Source organism: Palaemon carinicauda, chromosome 41 (genome assembly GCF_036898095.1).
Source record: "Palaemon carinicauda isolate YSFRI2023 chromosome 41, ASM3689809v2, whole genome shotgun sequence".
In the NCBI taxonomy this organism is placed as follows: Eukaryota; Metazoa; Arthropoda; class Malacostraca; order Decapoda; family Palaemonidae; genus Palaemon; species Palaemon carinicauda.
The window spans coordinates 8,750,251-8,768,155 of NC_090765.1; the positions used below are offsets into that span (position 1 = coordinate 8,750,251).

General features: G+C 42.1%; 2 long non-coding RNA genes across 3 annotated transcripts in view; one reads left to right on the forward strand and one right to left on the reverse strand.

Annotated features, from left to right (window-relative positions):
• The window catches only part of LOC137632252 (uncharacterized), a 93,016-nt gene extending 75,266 nt beyond the window's left edge, over nt 1–17,750 (forward strand). Inside the window, exons 2-3 of one of the 2 annotated variants that reach the window (XR_011042028.1) lie at nt 14,170–14,341; nt 17,583–17,750. This is a non-coding gene — a long non-coding RNA (uncharacterized lncRNA). Of the gene's footprint in view, nt 1–14,169; nt 14,342–17,582 lie in introns of those variants that run through there. The other variant, XR_011042027.1, reaches the window with a different exon arrangement.
• Nucleotides 17,751–17,862: 112 nt separating this feature from the next.
• LOC137632503 (uncharacterized) overlaps nt 17,863–17,905 on the reverse strand; it is a 46,394-nt gene continuing 46,351 nt past the window's right edge. The window contains exon 3 of the long non-coding RNA XR_011042050.1: nt 17,863–17,905. This exon is cut by the window's right edge and continues 209 nt beyond it. This is a non-coding gene — a long non-coding RNA (uncharacterized lncRNA).

The following is a 17,905-nucleotide window of genomic DNA, read 5'->3' on the forward strand; positions in this document are numbered from 1 at the left end:
GGCCCAATTGTCGTATTATACATTGATGGACTATTATGGTCTTAGAAATATAAACGTACACCCTCCATGTAATTTCTTTTTTGTTTACCAGTTAAATCGATGAGTTGTAGAAGTAAATTCTATCAAGTTGTCATATTACCTACAAGTCCCTATTTCCATGGGTTTAATAGGAAATTCTTCTATTTATACAGTAAAGGCCACACTAAATGGGAGCTTATATACTAATGCGGCCTATAAGATGTATAAAAGAACCCATTGCCGGCCAAAAAGCTATGAAAATACCATCATGTATCATAATACCTTACTGTTAGCTGGCAACTGACGGCTTGATTCCACCCACCCCCCTCCCCAAGTGAGCCCACTCTCACACCTATTTTCAGATAAACATCCCATCTGATCTAACTCACAAGGAAAGCTAACAGATTAACTAATTTAAAAGGATTAGATTTTACAACAAATCTTCAAAATATTAACCAATATGTATTTTATGTATCTAAACTCACAAGTAACTTTGAAAATTGAATGTAGCAGCTGCCTCTCTGAGGAGGTCAGTATCAGTCAATCATTACGATACATCAAAACATATCCCATGTGAATGGGCCATATCTACTACCAGCGAGAACACCTGAGTGAATATCTGGGTAGCATTACATAGACTGAAACAGGGTTTTGAACTCTTACATCATACTGTTGAAAAAGAAGGGAGGTAATTCCGAGACAACTGATAAATGAGTACTGTACGTGGAAGTAGATGTCCTTCAGATCTCCTGAAAGTACGAAGTCTCCTCTGATGGAACTTGGTGCAAGATCGTATGGTTTCCACCATGAACTTTTTGTTGAATAGAATGTTTCAGAGGAGAGTTTGATGACTGAGCTCCCCCAAGTTAACTTCACCTGAAAAAGTTGACTGTAGAGGCCTGGAGTTTGACTTCAAGTGCATGTTCAATATTCCTTCTATCTCTGCCAGCAAAGCCAGGGCTTTCAGGGATTCTGAAGTATCATCCATGAACTCTTATCAGTCTGTGAGGTAACGGGGGAGGAGTTGCCGAAAAAGTAGAACGTTCCCATGCTGAAAACACTGGTAACTCATGATTTAGTTTGCCCTGGCCAGGTTGCCCAATGGAATGACAGGTATCCCCCTTCCTGGGGGACAACAGATGGGAGAATGTCCACATCAATATCCACCGCTACCCTTCTTCCTGATCTGGAAAAATGTGGGCCCTTGAAAGGATGGTGTCCGCACAATCTTAAGGGGAGTGCTCACTGGTGGTCCTGATTGTGTCTAGCAAAGGTTAGAGCAGCTAAAGAAGTTGCTACCTTTTCACTAGATAGCACGAGACTCCTGTACTTCTCCAATTACTCAGAAGTTAATAAACCCATTATCATCGTGAAGTACGTCATGATACCTGACCACTGTTCAAGTCATTAGACTGCTTGGAGAGAGGCCATGGCAGAAGCCTCCATGGCCACTGAGCCAGAGGTCAAGAAGTGTGTGCTTTCTGACTTCAGTCTCTCCAAGGGGAGGGCAGTCCCATCCTTGCCGATATTCTCTACTCTGACGTGTCAACCTGGCAAATAAGACATATAATGCAGAATACATTCCAAAAGAGATGTATTGATCCATCTTCACTGGTATCCCCAAGAAACCCAATCCAATAGAGTGCAGTTTACACAAGGTCATCAGCTTAATGAGCATGATAACATTAATAATAAGAGCATAATAAAAAGAATAAGTCGTAAAATAAAACCAGAAGTTGCTGAAGAACAGTATGGATTTACAGAAAGGAAAGGTACCAGAAATGCAATATTCAACATGCGCATGTAAATACAGTGGGAAGTAGAGGTACAGAAAAATGTTTTTGTGTTTTATAGACCATGAAAAGGCATTTGACAAAGTTACTCACTCCCATCTTATAGAAATTTTAAAGAGCTTAAACATTGATGGTAAGGACATTCAATTAATTACCAACCTTTTTTTGGAAACAGGAAGCTACAATTAACATAAAAAACAATTTAACACCATAGATAGAAATAAAACGAGGAGTAAGACAACGATGTGTAATGTCACTAGACCTCTTTTCTATATATGGAGAAATAATAATGAAAAGTATATCAGGAATGGCAGGAATAAGAGTTGGAGAAAAAACTAAATACTGTAATATTAGATTTGTAGACGACACTGTGATGGTAGCTGATTCAGAAGAGAAACTGCTAACTCTTCTTGACATGGTAAAAACATCCCAACGGAGTTGGACTGTGTACCTGGGGAATCAGTGAGGTAGACCACCTGATGATGGGGGGTCAGATACAAAATCGTCGAACCAGAGGAAGGCTGTGATGACGAGTGGGAAACCGACTATCAATTCCTGTCTGATAGAGGTCTCAGACAGAACGTACTTCCCACAACTGACCCGAAAGCTAAGGGCTAAGGCTTAGATCATAGCAAAGCGTATTTACAAACTCCGGTGAGGCCGGAGGGAGAAGAAAGGTCCTGAATAATTATTGTGAATAAAAACACAATTGTAATAACAATGGCTATTGTGGATATACATGCATAAATATAGGCATAATTATTTTAATTCTATTTGAACACGATGTTGTATGGATATTTATCCATATTTATACATAGTTAGAATTAAATACATGCATAAATATAGGCATAATTAATTTAATTCTATTTGAACACGATGTTGTATGGATATTTATCCATATTTATACATAGTTAGAATTAAATACATGCATAAATATAGGCATAGTTACGTTCATAAATAATTTTTTTTTTTTTTTTTTTTTTTTTTTTTTTTTTACACAGGTAAAACAAAAGATTGGCCACCCGTGGTCTGAGTGATCTCCGACTGTACCGGATCTCCGGTAACCATCCCCGGTACAAACAAAGGTCCGTCATAGTGACAACGTGAACCAGAGGAAATCTAATATTAACCTCAATGCTGATCGCCTGTACGATATCCGGTTAAGCCGGAGATTCGATGAAAAAGAAACCGTAATAATTAAACTGTGAAATCCTCATCGGTATCACATTGTTAACTCCGGTTCTGGACGTCTGCTTGATCTCTGTTTGTATGGGAGATCCGGTAGCAAAGGCTAGTCCCCGTGAGATCGTGACCGTCACCGGTACGATAACATTAACCTCAATGAATGTTTGAGTTATCTCCAGCGTAGCCGGAGATTCGATGAAAAAAAGGGGCCGGAAAGGTGTAATTGAGATCAAACATGACAAAGGTTCGTGTGCAAAAAGGTCTCAGCCGGAGTCTGAGTGCCGGATTTCACCGTTGCACTCCAAATATCTGACTAGTTCTCACCCAATGAGTATCCATTATAGCAGCGTATAACTCAAGGCGGAGCTAAACATAACTCAAGGCGGAGCTAAGGGTGTCGGTATAAATCGAACCCAATTAATGACTCATACACCAACGTTCCTACTAATAGTGTTAGCTATATTAACAGTAACCACATCAATAAAACGTGTATAACATTAAACGTACTATCATCAACTCTGATAATAAGAGGAGGCCTGAATAACTCGTGAACGTATAAAAACGGAGAACGGGAAAATCACCTCCCTTACTCGAGCTAATAAACGAGCACCTTATGTTCTCACTCAAGGTTACATAATAAAAGCTAACATCACACAATAATATAAGGAAAGTAAAATAAAACTGATTGTTTTTATTTTATTTTTATTTTTCCTTTTTCTTTTTAATTTTTAGTCATTGTAATAACCAAAAACGAAGAATAACGACAACTTAACCAATAAATAAGGATATAGTCTAAATCGAGCCTTCCTGGGGCGAGTACAAACTAACAGACTAAATCGCAAACGTTTAAATCGCTATTCGGCCAAAACCATTGTTGGCACTATAATATCCAAATGTTTGTATATTTGTAATTTACCTAATGTCTGACAATGACATAAGGATAAATAACTTAAAGCAATCTGCCGACCTGCGAGGGTCGGGGAAGCAGTGACATGCCCTTAAAATAAATATAAACACCAGCCTTAGCTAAAGGCAAGGCAAATATAAGTGTTAAGTGTATGGGCGACCTCCGGTGAAGCCGGAGCGTAATGAGATGTCCTGAATAATGCCGTCTTAGCCAAAGGCAAGGCAAATATAAGTGTGAAGTGTATGGGCGACCTCCGGTGACGCCGGAGGATAATGAGATACTCTGAATAATTCAATTGTGGCTAATAATTCAATTGTGAAGATATAAAAGCCAAGCCGCAGCTAAGGGCTAAGGCTTAGATCATAGCAAAGCGTATTTACAAACTCCGGTGAGGCCGGAGGGAGAAGAAAGGTCCTGAATAATTATTGTGAATAAAAACACAATTGTAATAACAATGGCTATTGTGGATATGGCCGTGGCCTGAGACCGCAGTAAGGGCCACCGGAGGGTCGTATCTAAACAATATGAAGCCCGTCCCATGTAGTAAACAATATATAAATATAACAATAGAACGAAAGTCATTGAGAATCCCTCAAGCCGGAGTAGAACTCAAGGCGGAGTGGAAAACGTTCATAAACTACTCCCGAGCCGTAACGGGGAGAGGACGAACACGGACCAAAATAACGCTAACAATTGAAAAGTCACGAAAAATAAATAACTCGTAAGTTATCATCCACCCAGAGGGGGAGAGGTGAGGGAGGGAGAACCCGCTGAACGCACAAAACGGAAAACGGGAAATCCGCTCCCCCACTGGAGCTAAGAAAGAAAACGAGAGAAAGGGGTAACTCGTGACTGCGAACAGAAAACGGGGACCCCAATCTCTCGCTCTCTTGGACACAAAAACAGGACTAAAAATCACAAAACACTATTATAAACGTATAAAATAAAAATGTACATCCATATAACACTACGATCGAAGAATAGCAACCGTTAAAACTTAAAATAAATAGCACAGTCGAGTGACGAACGCCTCGGGCGGTTACTAAACAAAAACAAAGCTAAATCGCTATCTCGATCGTAGGCTGGACTTACTAGCAAAAAGTACCATGAGCATAAATACACAAAAAAATAAAAATAAAAATAATAACGGTTCTAAAGGCATAAGGCCAGGGACTTAACCAAGAACCTAAGTGACAGAGTACTAAACGGGCAGATAAAAATGAATTCCCAAGCAAGTGAACAAACAATGGCCGCCATGAAAGGCCAGACGGGAAATAATAAAACAGACTATACTGGATATAAAACACAAGCCCGGTACAATAAAATACTGTCAAAACAAACTATGGTACTTAACATTGGAATGTGTGAAGATGGAGCTTCGGACATGACAAAATAAATCCACGATAGATAAAAAAGACCGAGAGCACAACGAAACAATTCAACACATTGAATTCCAAAAAGAAGGATGTTGTTCAGATGGCGCTCGCGTCGTGGCGTGGGTGGTGTGGCGCTGGTGGTTGGCAAGGGCCTTTGTATCGGCCCATCCCTTTGACGAAGGAATTAACTAAATGGAAGACAACCTGTGAATAGTGGATTTCACGCGCCTTTGCTTTATACACGACACCCTAAAGGTGCTCGCGCGAGGGTTGTAACCTCAGCATTCCATGCTTTTATCTTTCTCTGGTATAATTGGAAGGTTTTATCAGAAAAGGTATATAAGAAGGACTCTTTTCACCCAGCGCCACAGATCGACCCAGAAAAGAATAATAGCAAAAAATGCCTTCAACAATCTGCAAACCCTATGGACAAACAACAGGATAGGGATTCAGACAAGAGTTAGAGCACTGAAAACCTATGTATGGTCCACACTTATTGAAGGGTCAGAGGCATGGACATTAAACAAGAACTTAGGAAATAAAATTAATTAAGCTGAGTTATGGTTTTACAGAAGAATGTTGAAGATCCCCTTGACTGAGTGAGTAACAAATGAGGAGCTATTGAGAATAGTGAATCAGGAGAGATCAACTCTAAAAGCGATAAGGAGTGGGCAGATACAGTAGAATTTCTGGAAAAAAGAAAATGATTGAACTTCTTTGCCTTACTGGAAATATAGAGGAGAGCTGAGCAAGCGGCCAACAGAGGTTTGTGTCGGAGCCGAGAGAGGGTTGCGAACTCAAAGGCAGGAAGCAATCGACTGAGTTATATTATTGTAGAACACTCTCCTTATATACAAAACCTCAAGGCAACAGGACATAACAAGTTCACAAGACAGACAATATTACAGAGGAAAAACCAGACATGAATTTTCATGTTCGTTTTAGTGCGAGGGAAGAGCGAAGATACAAGCATAATATATACAAAAGGAATTATGTACAATTGTGTGAAACACGGTTGGTACATGGCTCCCCCCCTAAAAATGACATACTGTACATGTTAAAAAGGGCGCCCTGATCTAGAGAGGCGAACTGTAGGCGGGTCATCTGGCAGAAGATAAGCAGGTTTTAGACGATCAATGGAGACCCAGTCTTCTTTGCCCCGAATGTTTAGGAGGAATGCTTTCGGACTGCGTCGGATCACAAGGAAAGGCCCCGTGTAAGGGGGCGTTAGTGGTGGCTTGCTGGTGTCGTTGCGCAGGAAGACGTGCGTTGCAGAGTGCAAGTCTGTTGGCATGTGATGCTTCGCTGGGGGCTTGTAAGTCTGGCGGCACAGAGTAAATTTTCCCACGACGTGACGTATGCGCTGGAGATCGTTGGAGGAGGTTGTAGAAGGAAAAAATTCGGCAGGGACGACCAACGGGTCGCCATACACCATTTCAGCTGCCGAGACGTCGAGGGCGTCTTTAGGAGTGGTCCTTAGTCCCAGGAGGACCCAGGGAAGCTGAGTAAACCAGTTGCAATCCTTGCAGCCGGACATCAAAGCTGCTTTGAGGGTGCGATGAAAACGTTCAACCATTCCATTGGCAGCGGGGTTGTAGGCCGTTGTCTGATGTAGGGTGATGCCCAGGAGATTCGCTAATGACGTCCACAATTGAGAGGTGAAAGTGGTTCCCCTGTCAGAAGTAATATGCTCAGGGATACCGAATCTTGAAATCCATCCAGAGAGTAAGGCAGATGTACATGAGGCGGACGTTGCAGTTTCCATGGGAATGGCTTCAGGCCAACGAGTGGAGCGGTCGATGACGGTAAACAGGTAATGATGTCCTTGTGATGTGGGTAGGGGGCCTACAACGTCGACGTGAATGTGTGCGAAACGACGCTGAGGTTGAGGAAAGGTGCCCACTCCTGAATCCGTGTGTCGATGTACTTTGGAAGTTTGGCAAGAAGTACAGGCGCGGACCCAATCCTTAGCATCCTTAGAAATGCCGTGCCAAATGAACTTTGCCTTCAGCAGCTGTGCAGTAGAACGGCACGAGGGCTGTGAAAGGCCGTGAATGAAATCAAACACCTGTCGGCGCATGTGAGCAGGAATCCAAGGTCGCGGTCTACTAGTACTGACATCACAGAGGAGGGTGGTGTTGGAGTCTTCGAGGGGAAAGTCTTCCCAACGGAGGGACGTGCAGGATGTCCTACAAGCGTGATACTCTGGATCCTGTCGTTGGGCTTCAGCCAGGGCGTTGTAATCCAATCCCAGTTGAACGGCAGCCAACGTGTTTCTTGGCAGGGCATCGGCAACGGGATTCATTTTCCCAGGGACGTATTGGAGGGTGCAATTGTATTCAGCCACGGCGGAGAGATGTCGGCGTTGACGGCGGACCAGGCGTCAGACTGTCGAGTGAAGGCGTGCACCAGAGGCATGTGGTCTGTGCGAATGACGAAGGGCATACCTTCTAAGAAATGGCGAAAGTGACGGACAGCCAAGTGCACCGCCAGCAATTCTCGATCGAAGGTAGAATAACCCGATTCTGCCTTGGACAGTTTTCTGCTGAAGAAGGCCAATGGGCGGGGCGAGCCTTTGACCACCTGCTCGAGTACTGCACCAATAGCGATGTCGCTGGCATCGGTGGAGAGAAGGAGAGGGGCGTGTGGGATAGGAAAAGTGAGAGCCGCAGCAGTTGATAGGGCCTTCTTTGCATTGCAGAAGGCTGCTTCTTGAAGGGGACCCCACTTCAGGTCCTTCGGCTTGCCCTTGAGGGAGGCGTAGAGGGGAGCAAGAGTGGCGGCAATGGCGGGCAGAAAACGGTGATAATAGTTGATCATTCCCAAGAATTCCTGCAGAGCTTTGACGGTCGAGGGCACGGGAAGTTCTGAACGGCTGCTACCTTCTCAGGGAGGGGGTGGACACCTTCAGGAGTGATGCGGTGCCCTAAGAACGATACTTCGTTGGCGCCAAAGGTACACTTGTCGTACCGGACTACAAGGCCATTTTGTTGCAGGCGGTCGAGCACGATGCGCAGATGACGGAGGTGCTCCTCTTTTGAGGAGGAGAACACAAGTATGTCGTCCACATAACACACAGAAATGGAGGTCCCCTAAGATGCCATCCATGAGACGTTAAAACGTGGCCCCAGCATTACGAAGGCCAAAACAGGAGTAATTGAAGGTGTATGTACCAAACGGAGTGGTGATGGCAGTCTTAGGGATGTCTTCTGGGTTCATTGGCACCTGATAATACCCCATCAGGAGATCGAGCATAGAGAAAACCTTTGCTTTGTGCAGGTAGGAGGTCACGTCGGCAATGTTTGGGAGGGGGTAGTGATCCGGTTCTGTTTGCATGTTCAGGCGCCTGTAATCCCCGCACGGACGGAGGGAGCCGTCTTTCTCAGAACGATGTGTAAGGGTGACGACCATGGGCTGGAGGCCTTTTGGCAAAGGCCCACTTCCTCCATTTCGGCGAATGTCCGTTTGGCGGCTGCCAATCGTTCCGGTGCCAGACGTCTGAATTTTGCAAAGACTGGGGGTCCCGTCGTCTTGATATGGTGATAAATACCGTGCTTGGCAGGAACCGTGGGCGTTTGGCGAAGTTCTGGACGGAAAACTTCCGGGTACGACGTGAGGAGGTGGGCGTAGGCATCCGTGGGTGCGCTAATGTGGAGAGCGAGGTTAGAGGGGGCGGGTTGAAGAGGTGTCGACAAGTACGAGTCTGCGTTGACCAATCGTCGGTGGGCGACATCGACCAGAAGGTGGAAATGAGAGAGGAAATCCACACCGAGGATTGGCATGGTGACGTCAGCAACGAGAAACTTCCAATTGAATTTACCGTTTCCGAACGATAATGTGAGGTTCTCGTAACCATAGGTGGGTATCGCAGATCCGTTGGCAGCTACCAAGCGGACGTCGGCAGATGTAGACAGACTACGTCGTGTCTTGAAGAGTTTCCTTGGCAAAAGAGAACGACAAGCACCCGTGTCTACCAAAAATCGCACGCCCGTTCCTGCATCCTGTAAAAAGAAAAGATTAGAAACACGGGGGGGCCACCGCCACGAGCGATGGCCTACTTACACGTTTTTTGGCCACTGACAATCCTCGGCACATTTCTTCGCAGTTGCCCCGAATCTGAAGTGGTAGTAGCAAAACTGCAGCGGATGGGAGGTAGTAAGTGGCTGTAGAAGTCGTTTGTTGGGGCGCGAGCGATTGGTGGGTGGTGGGCGGCTTTGTCTCTGCTTCGGCGCGTCACGGTGTGGGCGTGTATGTCCTACGGCATTCATGTCAGCTTCAGTTGACGTTGAATAGGCATCCTCTTCGTCAGGGGTGGAGGCGTTGATGGAGGTCTTGAAGTGGCTGTCCATAAGGGCGTCGGATTTGGTCATCAAGTCCTTTATGGGTAAACTATCGACATTGGGTATGGCAGCGCGTATAGGTCCGGGTAAACGGCGTATCCAAAGGGCACGAAGTAGGTTCACCTCACGAGGAGAGCCGTCTGCGGCAGGTTGAAGGTGAGCGATATTGGTCATTTCCCTGAGGGCAAGCGAAGCCCTTTGGTCCCCCAACGGTTGTTGCGAGAGCTGAAAAAGCTTTGCTACACGGGTGGTTGGCGACGGCGAGTACAGTGAACCCTCGTTTATCGCGGTAGATAGGTTCCAGACCCGGCCGCGATAGGTGAAAATCCGCGAAGTAGTGACACCATATTTACCTATTTATTTAACATTTATATTCAGACTTTTAAAACCTTCCCTTGTACGTAGTACTGTTAACAAACTACCCTTTAATGTACAGAACACTTAATGCCTGTACTACAGTACCCTAAACTAAAACAGGCACAAATATTAAAGGCGATTTTATATCATGCGTTTCCTTAACACGCCAAAAAGCACGATAAAAAATGGCAACCAATGTTTTGTTTACGTTTATCTCTGATCATAATGAAGAAACAAACGCATTTACACATCGGTGTATAGGTTAGTTTTTGCATCGATTATATTGATTATTCAGTACAGTATGTTGATTTTGTTATTACCAATGTTTTACTTAATTTTTCTTAGGACTTCCAAATGAAATGTTTTTCTTTATGACGCCGCCTGAAACGACGGCGTAATAAAGTAAACAAACGAAGGCATTTAACGCGCATGATGAAAGTGATAAATAATGATATTACAGTGAAAGCTTTTAGAAAATATGTTATTACAAATATTATTTACCGTATCTATATAAAATCATACATACGTAGCAAAGCAGGAAAACAATTTACGAGAGAGAGAGAGAGAGAGAGAGAGAGAGAGAGAGAGAGAGAGAGAGAGAGAGAGAGAGAGAGAGAGAGTTGTTTTACGTACGTAAATGTAAATTTTAAACAAAAAAAAATAGCCCCATTTCATATAAAATAGGTTATTACAAATATTTTACTTTATCATATTACAGTAGTCTGTATAATACTGCAAAGTTCAGTACAGTATGTTGTTGTTATAGTCGTGGCGATGAAATTCTCACGAAACAAAAACACGGCATTCAATTACAACAGCTGATTCATTTTCTCTCTCTCTCTCTCTCTCTCTCTCTCTCTCTCTCTCTCTCTCTCTCTCTCTCTCTCTCTCTCTCTCTTCGTGTTATACAATACTTACATATAGATGAAGAAACTAAAATTAGTTTTCTTAGTGTCAATTAAATACGAAATGAAAAAATTATGCCAAGTTTACATCCATTTCAATCGTTGCTAAAAATACGGCATCCGATTTCATCAGCAAACCACTATTTTTTGGGAAACATCATTTTATTCCAGAAAATTGCTACTCTTTATATAGTTAATTGCACATTAAGAAAGCATGTACTTTTGTTTTTAAATTTCGGGTGTGTTTTAAAAATCGAGTATTGTTGACTTCTTTTTGTTTTACTTTTGGCTGTGATTAGATCAGCAGAGGTCTAGCTGCCGCTCTTGAGAGTGTACGAATACACTAACAAAGTATCGTTTATACCATTTCTTAACTTATTCAAACCGTCTACAGTATACAGTTGATATTACATAAGCACCAATGTGTTATAACCTATAAATTTTTTTTTTTATTACATTTAAAACAACACACACACACTCTCTCTCTCTCTCTCTCTCTCTCTCTCTCTCTCTCTCTCTCTCTGTGGGCTACTTTTCACTACCTCCCATTCCTTACCTCTCTCTACAGTATCTCTCTAACAAATGATATCTTTGTTGCTCCTCAAAGTTTCATTTATATTGAAAATCAATCATGATTCAATTTTCCTTACTTTCTCCTATCTCGCACCATCGGTCACATCGCGGTATTTTCGAAATTTCCGGAAAATCCGCGATATATGTATATACATGCGTTATGAACAAAATCCGCGAAGTGGTGAATCCGCGAAGTAGCGAGGGTTCACTGTACTGCTGTAGAAGGTATGTTTTGAGGGTGTCATACGCTATTGGCGTGTCTCCTTGTTCACAAAGCCAGTCGGATATTTCCGGGAAGGTGTCCTCGGGTATCGCCGCGAAAACATAATCTGCTTTGGTGGATGAGCGAGTCACGCCGTTGATGCGAAACTGGACTTCTGCGTGCTGAAACCAAGCAAATGCTTCTCCCCTGGCGAACGGTGAAAGTCCGCCATAGTACTAACGATGGAGGGGCGAGGGAGGTGGGGGTGGAAGGCAGTGGGAGCGAGTCGACTTCCGGGGTCACCAATGTGATGGAGCCGAGAGAGGGTTGCGAACTCAAAGGCAGGAAGCAATCGACTGAGTTATATTATTGTAGAACACACTCCTTATATACAAAACCTCAAGGCAACAGGACATAACAAGTTCACAAGACAGACAATATTACAGAGGAAAAACCAGACATGAATTTTCATGTTCGTTTTAGTGCGAGGGAAGAGCGAAGATACAAGCATAATATATACAAAAGGAATTATGTACAATTGTGTGAAACACGGTTGGTACAGGTTAAAGTTTTGGTCAGCTTACCAGAGGATATAAATGAGTGTAATATCTGGATAATTTGTACAGAGAGCTAGAGACAGGGCCAGGTGGAGGCAATTGATAGCTCACGTCAAGTACATGGCACCTAGATAGATTGATAACATAGTGTCAACCTGAAGAGGTGATGATGCAGCAACTCTGGAATATAGGACTTTCAGTGCCTCATGAGCGTAAGAGGCGGGATCTTGTTGGACTGACAATAAAAGAGAGTTCTTAGTTCCACAGATCTGATCATCAACTCAATCCAGTACCAAGCTAGCAAGGTTTGACCATTCCAACTGCCGAGAAGGTCTCGACCCTTGAGGGGCACCAAAGTCCCAATCAGTGACCAAGGGCTACTCCATTACAGTTAGACATGGGTGCAAGAACCTTCACAAAGGAACACTCAGACTCGGGGTTTTCTGCTTCTGTTGGTCTCAGGGCCAAGATCCAGTACATGCAGGTCAAAAGTTCCTGAGTACTGTAACCTCCAGGCTGCTCTGGAGATCTCCCTCCCCACATAAACAAGATATCTGACCTACAAAAAAACATGCAATGTAATCATAGCCTGATGACTGATTAGGTAGATAGTCATCAGAGAGAGGAAACTAAAGGTTTAAAGGCTACTCATGAATGGCAGAGGCAAGAGACAGTGACAATGCCCTAGCTAGCAGGACAGTGCCCCTGATCAGCACCCAGGGAGCTAGGTAATGGCTGCTGATGATTCAATCGGTACACTTATAGGATCTCCCAAACTCCCCAGTCTTACCTCACAAGGATAGAGAGGTTGCAGATACTCCAAGAAACATAGAGCTTAGGTTGGACTCGAACCGCAGTCCAGCAGATCACCAGGCATGGACGTTTTCAATAGGCCACCACATCAAGACAGACAGACAACAACTTCATACTTTACCTTCATTATATTGAGGTGGAGAGCAAACCTTGGTCCCTTGCTCATGAACATGGGCAAAAACCTCTCGACCACTGGCTAGTGGTTGTCGGCTGTGTGCATAACATCAAGTGGTGCCATCATCTCAACTTGGGATACCTAAGTAATCCAGTTAAGAGAAGGGAGTATCAGTCCCCTGTCTAGGTAGGAAAGGTGAAGGAGGGCACCCACTCTCCTCCAAATCATAACTGACAGGAGGAGTACCTCTGGCCCATCGGACTGCCTTAGGTCAAACTCCTCGTTGTCAGTCACCACGGCAACAAGAGATATTCCACCACTTGCTGGTGTGCAGCAATCACTGGGGGCACTCCACACCTCACCAAGCCTGAAAAACTTGCTTAAGCAAATCCGAGCCCTCCCTACTCCAGGCACATATTCCCTGAAAACACATACAAGTGACCTCGATGAGGAGAGGATGGAGCTATAAAGCTTAGCTTTCTTCCTCCTCAAAGTATAAGCCTAACACTGAACAGGAGGTTACAATGTATACTCAGTACATTGATGAGGATTGTGAACAGTCATACCCCATAGAGGAAGTGTAGAAGTGTAGAGTGTAGGGATCTAATGCCATTTTTATCTCAAACTGGTTGTAACTACACCCTTTCCCAGCATTCACGAAATTGAATAACAGCCATCTGCACTCATTCCTATCTAAGACAGAAATAAAGTCTTTGACTGGAGGGTGGACACAGCTACTGGCCAACACGCACTACCTGACTAATTCATCAGTTGTTCCAAATTGTACTCTGAAGACATTCCCTCTTTTAAAGGATGAATGGTTGTATACATGCAGGAACAAAAAAGTATTCGAAATATTGATGATGATAAGTAGAATAAATTCACCATGTATTGTAATAGCGTAAGGATACCTGTGTAATTTTTGTATAAACTGTATGTGTGAGACTAATTGAAAATTTAAATACTGTGGTAAAAGGGTGTAAAAGTAAAAAAAAAATTATTGGTTCTAAATTACATTTTCATTTCAGGTTCTTGGAGGATGCTGATGCCATAGAGCTTAGAAGAGATTATGAAGTTATGCAAAAAAAGCCTCAATATACATTCTTGACACATTACAAGTTATGTTGAAGAAAGAGAAGAAAATTTTCTCGAAGAGGGAACAAGTTACATATAGAAGAACATTTTCTAAGAGTGAACAAGGTACTTTGAAGAAAGAGAATAACATTTTCTTACTTCCATACAATGAAAATTAACTGCAATAGTCTGTCCATTTCTAGAGTGAAAGGAGCTCAGCATATAGTATCGGTGTTGCCTTTGCCACTATTTGTAATCCTTTGCAATTGTGACATTCATTATATTCATCCTTTTCATTACATTGATACAATTACTGGTTATTTTTAGATTTTGCTTTTCAAGGTTGTGGTTTTACTCAGCACAGATTCAATGTGTCAACACAGTCTCTGTGAGTCTCCCTATACTTCTCCTCTGGATTTAATTTATGCTTTGGATTGCAATCATTTTTATATTTTTTCGGATGTTTCAACATTTTGCTTCTTTACCTTTGTGTTTGATGATTGACATCAGCTTAAGTCCTTTGCTTTCAATTCCAGGTGTAGCCTTTTTGAGGGGAAAGTTTTAATGTTGTGTTATATTACTCGATGTCAGCAGTTTTATGGGGAAAGTTTTCTCAAGTAGCTTGCTGATTTAATTATCTTATTATTTGATGTTATATTCACTAAGGGATAGTAGGTAAATTGGATTTTTTTTATGTTCAATTTACAAAGTAATCCCTTCATGTGCTAATTGTGTATCTGTGTCCCCCTTTTGTGTACTTTGAAAGTCCAGTAGGTTTTGCTGTACTGCACAGTGTTTAGTTACACGGCAATTGGTACCAGGGATGGAATATGAATCTCATGTACAGCATGTCCTTGTCTATGGGGGTGTTTATCTCTCCAGTCAACCTGTCCTGTATTTAAGGGCTAGTTTTTGTATCATGGGTTTTGAGTCAGTGATTAAATATTTGTTGTATGCATTTTTTTCCACTTACACCTATAGAAACTCTCTCTCTCTCTCTCTCTCTCTCTCTCTCTCTCTCCCTCTCTCTCTCTCCTTCTTTTTCTGTCAAATTATTATTCCTTTTCTGTATATTCATTAGTTTCTCAAATTATTATTTCGACTACCTCTCTCTCTCTCTCTCTCTCTCTCTCTCTCTCTCTCTCCTTTTCACTGGATTCCTTAGTTTCTCAAATTATTCTTTCGACTACCTCTCTCTCTCTCTCTCTCTCTCTCTCTCTCTCTTTTCACTGGATTCCTTAGTTTCTCAAATTATTCTTTCGACTACCTCTCTCTCTCTCTCTCTCTCTCTCTCTCTCTCTCTCTCCTTTTCACTAGATTCATTCTCTCTCCTTTTCACTGGATTCATTCTCTCTCTCTTTTTTCACTGGATTCCTTAGTTTCTCAAATTATTCTTTCGACTACCTCTCTCTCTCTCTCTCTCTCTCTCTCTCTCTCCTTCTTTTTCTGTCAAATTATTATTCCTTTTCTGTATATTCATTAGTTTCTCAAATTATTATTTCGACTACCTCTCTCTCTCTCTCTCTCTCTCTCTCTCTCTCTCTCCTTTTCACTGGATTCCTTAGTTTCTCAAATTATTCTTTCGACTACCTCTCTCTCTCTCTCTCTCTCTCCTCTCTCTCCTTTTCACTGGATTCCTTAGTTTCTCAAATTATTCTTTCGACTACCTCTCTCTCTCTCTCTCTCTCTCTCTCTCTCTCCTTTTCACTAGATTCATTCTCTCTCTCTCCTTTTCACTGGATTCATTCTCTCTCTCTCTCTCTCTCTCTCTCTCTCTCCTTTTCACTGGATTCCTTAGTTTCTCAAATTATTCTTTCGACTACTTCCCCTCCTTTTCTCTCTCTCTCTCTCTCCTTTTCACTGGATTCATTCTCTCTCTCTCCCTCTCCTTTTCACTGGATTCATTCTCTCTCTCTCTCTCTCTCTCTCTCTCTCTCTCTCTCTCCTTTTCTTTTCACTGGATTCATTAGTTTCTCAAATTATTCTTTGGACTACCTCCCTTCTTTCTTTCCTTTCAATCCCAATCCTTCCCTTTCCTTTCTTCCTCCCCTCCCCTCTCTCTCTCTCTCTCTCTCTCTCTCTCTCTCTCTCCTTTTCACTGGATTCCTTAGTTTCTCAAATTATTCTTTCGACTACCTCTCTCTCTCTCTCTCTCTCTCTCTCTCTCTCTCTTTTCACTGGATTCCTTAGTTTCTCAAATTATTCTTTCGACTACCTCTCTCTCTCTCTCTCTCTCTCCTCTCTCTCTCTCTCTCTCTCCTTTTCACTAGATTCATTCTCTCTCCTTTTCACTGGATTCATTCTCTCTCTCTCTCTCTCTCTCTCTCTCTCTCTCTCTCCTTTTCTTTTCACTGGATTCATTCGTTTCTCAAATTATTCTTTTGACTACCTCCCGTCTTTCTATCCTTTCAATTCCAATCTTTCCCTTTCCTCTCTCTCTCCATTCTTTTCACTGGATAATATAGTTTCTGAAATTATTCTTTCGACTACCTCCCTTCCCTTTTCCTCTCTTTTCACTGGATTTATTAGTTTCTCAAATTTTTCCTTTGACTACCTTCCTTCTCTCTCTCCTCAATGATGCCTGCACTTCACACAGTTGTTATGAATACAAAGCCATTTTTCCTACTGGCTGTGTTGCTTTTATATCAGTGATTGTGATTCTAACATTTGCTCGATATTTTCCATATCTTTTTTGGCAGCCATATAAGTACAACAGTCACTTTATCTGCATATTCCCCATTACATCATAATACAAATCTGTTATCGATAATTTAGTACAGGTACTCTTGATTATGGACATCATCATCTGTTACACTTTGTACACAGGACCTGTTTTCCATTCATGACACATACACATATTTTCCTATTTAATGTTTTTAGTTACACATATTTTCCTATTTAATGTTTTTAGTTTGCTATTTTAATCCTAACGAGCTTTCTAGTTCTTAAACTCCATATGTTATGTAGTTTGAGGAAACCGTATAGAAATGCCTTGCATGACTCGAGGTCTACATTCATTTACCCATTGGTATTATGTAAATTTTATTCCCCAAGACAACAGAAATAATTTTCCTTCTAGCATAAATACATCCTTCCATGTTTATTGCACAATTTTCTTTAATTACTTTTGCTCACTTTAGTAGTATCTAGAATTGTTTTGCCATAGCTTGCATTTTTTATCACCAGTATTTCACCCCTTTTTCTTGCGGTGCTATTTTAGTTGTCGTAATTTTTATCACCAGTATTTCACGGTTCCTTTCTTTTGCTCAACCTGGCTGTGTCATGTCAGTTAGCAAATTGTACCGGAGCAATTTTTTTTTTCCACACCAATTAATGATTCTGAAATTACTAGTTTCTCTTATTTCAGGGGCGTTCTAGAAGTAAGTAAAATTTACATGGACGGTCTGGCAGGTATAGGAAGTAGGTTCAAGAGCAGAAAGTATCTAAGGGGACCCTGGCCGGCTGAAGTTTTGTGGTTCTAGTAAAAGGTTCAAAATAAACCTAATCTCCAAAAAATCAGAATTATATATTTTAACTGGCAACTCTTGGCATTTTATTTTACCTTAGAATGCTTTTTCAAACCCACTACCAGGTTTTATTTTCTTTGGGGGTGGGGAGGGGTTAAAAGTAAAATTTTTTTTATTTATTTTCTCTTTATTCTTTCCATATAAATTACATGCTTTTTTTCAC